This window comes from Canis lupus, chromosome 30 (assembly GCF_003254725.2).
Source record: "Canis lupus dingo isolate Sandy chromosome 30, ASM325472v2, whole genome shotgun sequence".
Lineage (NCBI taxonomy): Eukaryota > Metazoa > Chordata > Mammalia > Carnivora > Canidae > Canis > Canis lupus.
The window spans coordinates 24,904,822-24,912,569 of record NC_064272.1 but is presented as its reverse complement, the minus strand read 5'-3'; positions in this window follow the sequence as shown (position 1 = coordinate 24,912,569).

Genomic DNA, 7,748 nt, shown 5'->3' with positions numbered 1-7,748 from the left:
GGCAGCTTTCTTGGCATGGGCTTCAGACTCAGAGGTCTCAAAAGTCAAAGCCATTTCTCCTTGTGCTCTTACAGTCACCGAATAATCAACCATATTTACTCATGACTCTGCCCACGCCTCCCTCTAATACCCTCATCTTGCAGGCAGGGAAGCACCCACTATGGGCCTGGCCCTGGGATAACAGCTGAAGGCCCTCAACCTGAGGAGGAGAGTGGACCTGTCTGTCTTCACGCATCAGAGGGGCTGGCCTGAGCAAAAGTTATTAGACCTGAGCTCTGAGGCCTCTAAGGGCAGATACAGGGCCACAGGTGAAAGCTCAAGGACAGTGATTTCTGCCCATGCCCAGGAGGAATTAGAATCAGCCCGTAGGCAAGAGGTGGGGCCCACAGACAGTGGGAAATGTGTTTAGATCTGACTCTGTATATCACTGTCATATTAGCTGCGGGCCCTGTGAAAGCCTCACGCTGTAGCTGACTTCAGTTTCCTGTCTGTAGAAAGGAGAAGGACTTGGAGGTAAGTAGTTCGAAGTAGTATGAAAGAATATAAACAGCATATGTATGTGCACAGAGTGCCGGGCATATGAGAAACTGCATAAACGCTGGCTTCTATGTTCCCTGCACCTGGAGGTTACATCAGAGGGTGTATGAAAGCCACACATGCTATTTGTTCACCTGAAACTGAGAGTCTGTGATTTTGTCTGTGATGGAACTGTTTGCATGTGTGTGGGGGGGAGACATGGTAATAACGTAAACAAAGGTCCAAGGGAAAAGGTGCTACTTTGAATAATGATTTCCCTAATCTCTTTGATGGGGTTGGCTTTGTTTCTCTAAAGCAGCGGCCACCCATTGGCTAGGGAGGCCTTACCAGCCCCTCCAGAGTCCCTGCTGTGTCTCCCAAGACAACCCAAAGAAATCCACAGCCTAAGCACAAATTGCTTACTTGTGGTGGAAGTTCAGCATGAACACAGGCACTCCCCTGCCCCTCACCCCAGTCCCTAAGCTGCTCTCTGGGAGAAAAGTGGGAGCTGCTTTGCCCTCCAACTCGGTGAACTTTTCCAATATGGTATCACCCTGAAGATAAAAATGCATGCTCCGTTCTAGTCTTGCCAGTGGTTAATGATTCCTTGGATGAGAGTCACAGAGTAAGAGGGTATATTTGGTTTTTAGGACACTAGGGTACCATTCCACACATCCCCAGAATCGGCTCACTTCTCATATTGCCTAATATTGGCTACCCACAAGGAGAAGCATGTACTTAGAAGAACACACATCATTTGGGGTAGCATGAGGAAAACCCAAAGGAAAGCATCCTTCCCATGAAATAATTTTTGATCCTAGGGCAAGGGTTGGTATTCTGCAAAATGGCAAACTATCAAACTACTTTTATTTGGTATTCAACTTATTTGTTCTTTCACCCATTCAGTTAACCAACGTGTATTTACTGAAGCTTGCTAGGCCCCAATATAACATTGATTCACAAGGTTCCTGCCATTAAGAAGTTTGGAGTTTAGTGAAAGAGTTGCTCTGTAGTTCAAGGTAATAGGCTGTGGTTTGCCCATAGTCTGTAATAGTCTGGCTGTCTGGGGCATGGCACCATATCCCCCCGGCCCCCTGCTGAGCCAGAGTCCCACTGAGGAGATAGAAAGATAGGGTCACTCACACAGTGCATCAAAGGTTAGAGAGGAGAGGTAGCAAATCTTTGGCAAGGCTTTATAAACTTCTGCAGGGTAATTCTGAAATATATAGAGAAGCCAGATAAATGATCCTGAACACTAATGACCTCAAGTGTTCATTTTTCTGCTGCCTGTGCTTTAGTGCTAGTTTTTTAAGGATATACCCATTTTCCTGAGTTAAAACATTTTGATCCTTTCTTTTCTCCCCACTCCATCCTCAACAGTATGTCTCCCTTAAATTTTCCATTTTACCCTATTCTCTTTCAGTTTCTCCTTCTCATCTAAGCTCAGTAGTGGCAAAGCAAAAAATTCCTGTCTGTCTCCAAGCTTGGTTCACAACGTCAGGGTCTCCTTTGGGAGAGACAGTCCCTGGGGATGAGACATGGGGAAAAGGGAGACAGAAGTAACAATCACTAAAGTGACTGAAACATCAAAGGCCAGATCATGATGACTGTGATGACAAAATACCCACAACCCCAAATCTCTGTTCCTAACACTCCCAAAGTCTGACAAACCAAGATTTTTCTGAAGTTTGTAGCAAACTCCCTGGGTGGCAAAACTGAGCCTGAACTGACATGAGTCTATTTATAGTCTTGTATTTATCTTTCAGTATGAATATTCATACATTTCATTAAAGAAATATTAATGTGTTTAATTATGAGATGCTGCCACATACCCTGTTGGGGGTGTTATGTAATTTATGGAAAATGCCCCATATTACCTTTCTAAAATTCAAAAGATTCTGAATTCTTAAACACATTGGTCTCATGAATTTCTTTTAAGAGGTTGTGGAGCTATATGTTTTCTTCATTCTGCCTTATGATCTAATTTTTATCTCTCATAGAGACAATTTTGCTTTAATTTTCTTGAGAGTACAAAGCAGAATCTTTTCTGAAACTCTTTGCTTCTTAACCACATATACTTTCTCTGCAACACCCCAAATTAGGTTTTATTTCATGTGTACTATGCTTAGCACCTTGGGCTTTTTCCATAATAAAAAAAAAAGTCCCTATGTATTTTTTTATCTTGTCTTTAACAGCTTTATTGAGGCATACTTTACATATTATAAAATTTACTTATTTTGAGTCTACAATTCAGTACCTTTAGTCAATTTACATAATCTAATTGTAGAACGTTCTCATCCCCCCCAAAAGAAATGTCCCTCTCATTTGTAGTTCCTCCCATTCCCACCCCCAGGCAAATACTAACCTACTTTCTATCTACATTTTGAGACCATGCTATATGCCAGCCATAGTGCAATCTTTTTGAGGAAACTGAGGCTCAAGTAACTAGTAATGGATGAAGTTAGGATTTGATGCAGATCCTTCTGACTCTAGAGTCCATGATCTTTCCAAAGGCAGCCAGAGGAGGTCAAGAGTGTCCGCTTGCTGGACAGGATCAGAAACCATGGTGGCCCAAACACAGATGTTGGAGACAGGAGTGATCACCAGCAGGGTGGTGAACTGGATGACCTTTAGGCTCCAGCTAGTTCTGAGCTTCTGTGATTCTATAAATCCATAAAATGCCTCCAACTAAGCCAGGGACTTATTTTAATGAATAGATAAGAATGATGTGTCATGAACAGACTAATTGCATATAAAAGGAACGCTTCTGAAGTGCGCAGTGTGTTCCCTTAAGCACTTTAAATGCCCCCCAGAGATGCTGTTTGCAAGTCACAATTTGCATTATCAATGAAGAGGCAGTTTGACAAGCGAAGAGAAGCATCAGCCTCACCATGATTCAAGTTACCACACATTCCAACATATTGATGGCCAAATTAATGAAACCTTTTGATAGATTTATTTTCTCAGCTTTTAAAATTTTAAGATGGTACTTTGAATGTAATCATAGTGATATGCTGGTGTTGGAGCTACATAAGACTAGTTGATAGATGAAGTACTTGGTACTGTAAATGAGGAAAATTTTATGTTGTTGTTATTATGATTATTAAGAATTACATCTTCTCTGTCCGTTAAGAGAAGTCCATTCTCAAAGTCAGCTAGCCTCCAGCCCTCTCAGCCCTCCTTTCTGCCTCAAACTCCCTCTGTGATCCAGATATTACTTGCTCCTCCCATTTCCCTACACATTTCAGAGACCATGTGTTCTTTCTGTACCCTCTGCCTGAGCAAAGCCTAGATCTAGGAAAAGACTTATGACCCATTACTTATGCCTTGGTATGATATTTGGATCACTAAAATCTCTAAATAAAGATTTCAGGCCCATGCGTTTTAAACCACGTGGCAATTTTGGAATAAAATATAATTTGTTCCCTGGTAAAGATATTTCAGGACACAGGGATCCCTGGGTGGCGCAGGGGTTTGGCGCCTGCCTTTGGCCCAGGGCGCGATCCTGGAGACCCGGGATCGAATCCCACATTGGGCTTCTGGTGCATGGAGCCTGCGTCTCTGCCTCTCTCTCTTTCTCTCTCTGTGACTATCATAAATAAATAAACATTTAAAGAAAAAAAAAGATATTTCAGGACACAGACAAGAATTCTGTAATCCATCAACTTTTCTGGGTGCTTCTAAAATTTTATTGCACATTGTTAAAAGATAAACTTGAGGCATATTAAAATTGTTAAGGGTTTATTTGAGCAAAAAAAATCAATTTGAATTGGCCAGCATCCAATCTAACGGAAGAAGCTCTGAGGAGCTATACAAAATGAAAGACTCTTTAGGCAAAAGGGAGTGGGAATAAGGAAGTAATAATGGACAAAAAAGCAGGTTGGTTATTGTGAAGTTACTTTCCTTTAGAGGATGCCAGAGGTCTATCAGGCAGTTTACCTCACTAGTGCTGATCAGGTGTTTCCTGATTGACTGGTCTCAGATTTCATTTCTGGGAGAGCTGGAACTGTAATTATGTTAAGTCTTGGTTTGGTGACATGGGGCTTAGCCTAGACAACAGGCCCCAAATGGAGTTCCTTTTTTTTTTTTTTTTTTTTAACATTTTATTTATTTACTGGAGAGAAAGTGAGAGAGAGCATGAGGTGGGGGGGGGGGGGCGGGGGGGGGTTTGGAGTGGCAGAGGGAGAGGGAATAGCAGAGTCTCCACTGAGCTGGGAGCTCCATGCTCTATGCAGGATTCAGTCTCAGGACCCTGGGATCATGACCTGAGCCCAAGGCATATGCTTAACTGACTGAGCCTTCCAGCTGCCCCTGTTATCTTATTTTTAACAATTCCCTGTTTGATTAGACTTTTAGCCTGAGAGACATGATCAAAATTTAAGGCATTAGCACTACTCCCAGTCACCACTCTGGAGTTTTTATAGTTTTTTGCTTAATCTCTGTGTGGTATTCATAGGACATGATGTCTTTTTTGGTGAATCTCTTTGTGGCACTCACAGATCACAACACCAGGTTCACAGACTTTAACTTGGTCATACTCCTTGTTCCTTTTCTGATATTCTAGTATTAGAGAGATCATTTGCTTTGTGATTAGTGATTGCAAACCTGCATTTAAAGCTTTTGAGAGAATACAGTGTCCCAGGGAGACTACTATGATTATTATAAACAGGATAATTCCTAATATCTGAAGAGCACTTCAGAGCCATGGCGCCCAAGACCCAATCCAATCAGAATCAAATAAGTCAAAAGAAGACCTCATTGAAGGAGTCACTTTGTTAAGTCAACTGGCTTATTCAGTGATCTAAGTGGAGTCTCAACTTCCTCAGAAATGTCAGTCTAAGTGCAGCAAATGGTATTGGCCATAGCACAAACATCAATCTGCTTAAAAAGTAATCAAGCATTATCCTATTATCAAGAACAGCTTTACCCAGAGTCAGGATTGTTGTTGGGCAGCTATTGCTTTAGCAGGAGATTCTACAATACCTTCAAGAGTTAAGAAGAGGTTCCTGACCATAGCTTCACTTGTACATACTCCTATCCAGGGCAGTAGGGATTTGCCAAAGGAAGCATATTTTGAATCATGAATGATTCCTGGTAATTCCCAGTTGAGTTTGTGGCTCAGGAATGGAAAGGTGATAGCCATGGAGGCCACTAAAATTCAAGGGTCTATAGACTGCACAGGTGGTTTTATTCTGGTTACCCTTGCCCTGTGTCCCTTTCTTTGCGCAGAGTCTGGATACAAGGTTCTTAACCACAGATAGGGAAGTTGATCTCCATGGTTTTGGATCCTGACCCAATAGAGAAAGGGCTGAGTTTCTTTTTTTTTTTTTTTTAATATTTATTATGTATGTATTTATTTATTTATTTATTTATTTATTTATTTATGATAGACACAGAGAGAGAGAGAGGCAGAGACACAGGAGGAGGGAGAAGCAGGCTCCATGCTAGGAGCCTGACGCGGGACTCGATCCCGGGACTCCAGGATCGCGCCCTGGGCCAAAGGCAGGCGCTAAACCACTGAGCCACCCAGGAACCCCCCAAGGGCTGAGTTTCTTCCAAAGACACTGAAGTATTAGAAATCAGGGAGAAGTTTAAAAAAGGAATAACTATAGAATCACCAGCATTATGACAAATACAACAGTTGTTTGTAAGTTGGATTACTACTTCCTTGCCATGGGCTGAAATATACGAATATTGGCATTATCTCTCTAGGCCAGAGCAAGACAAAAGGTAAACAAAAGAATCCTAAAGACCTTCATAGTATAAGAATTAGGAAAAGGATGATCAGAGAGAGAAGGAGGAATGGAAACAAATGTTCTAAATCTGACATCTTGGGAAGAAGTAGTCTAGTGCCTTGTAATTTGGGAGCAGCGTCAGTGGTCAGGAGTACTTAGTAGGATCCTTTCCATGAATCTCACTTTTGCAAAAACTTCAGAGTAAGACAGTAACAATCTGTAAATGACAAAGGGCTTAAAAAATGCCTATGGTTAAAGATCCGATGAGAGTATATTATAAGGAATTGACAAGGAAATCTGGTTCTTTCTGTGACCTACAAAATTTAAGATACCAACTGGAATTATGACTGATAACATTATACCAAGACATTAGATTCTTAGGAATTTCATGAAATTTTTAGGATTTTTAGGATTAATAACATGCATTCATACAAATATAACCTAAGAAGGTTTATCATCCCTTCTTTGACAATGCTTCTCATGTAATTTAACATACCAAATAAACCTAATTAGTTTAACCTCAATCTTTTACAAGGTGAGAGACAAATCCTTTGAGATTTTCCAAGGACCCTCTGGGAAATCTCCAAGTTAGGTGCATTCAAAAAGACTCCCTTTAGAATTTGTGGAGAAAATGTCAAAAGGTGGGCACCTGGGTGGCACAGTCAGTTGCGCATCCAGCTCTTGGTTTTGTCTCAGGTTGCGATCTCAGGATTGTGAGATCAAGCCCCGTCTCAGGCTCTGTGTTCAGCATAGAGTCTACTTAAGCTTCTCTCTCCCTCTCCCTTTCCCCAACCATGTGTTTTCTCTCAAATAAAGAAATCTTAAAAAAAGGAAATGTCAAAATGTTTGAACATTTGACAAATAGGATCACAGATCATTATGCAATAATACCTAGTTATCTATTTAACCAAGGTGACAATAGAAGTTCTTAAAGGCAAATACAGAAAGTTACAAAGTTGTGAACAAAATTTAGCTCTTTTAAGATTGAGAAGACTGGGTTTTCATAAGTAGTGAAAGACCTGATAAAGACAACATGAAGAACACTTAATTATTTTAGAAGAGCATGAAATCTTTGCTGCCCAGGCAGATTACTTAAAAGATGAAGAAAAACCTTTGATTACAATTTCATATTAAGAGAAGACCAATAATCTAAGAAAATTTTGTCCTTTAAATAGAAAACCAAGTTCTAATTTTGCATCAGTGTACTTCTGATATTAAATGCATCCTTTTAAAGTGTAAATAAATTTTTTTCCAATCTTAGCCTGACCACACAAAAAATTCCTTTCCCAAGATTTCTTTTCCACAAATATTCTATAACTATTTTACATTCATTCAGATTTTGTCCTAAGTTTTCTTTTTCTTTCCCATTCTGGAACAAGCAATCATTTTACTTTTCTTACCTACTTTTCATACAATTGTTTCCTTTCACTAATATTTTTTCTAAGTGGTTTGATTACACATATTGATTAGAATTTTTGGCCCTTAGATTCTTTAATT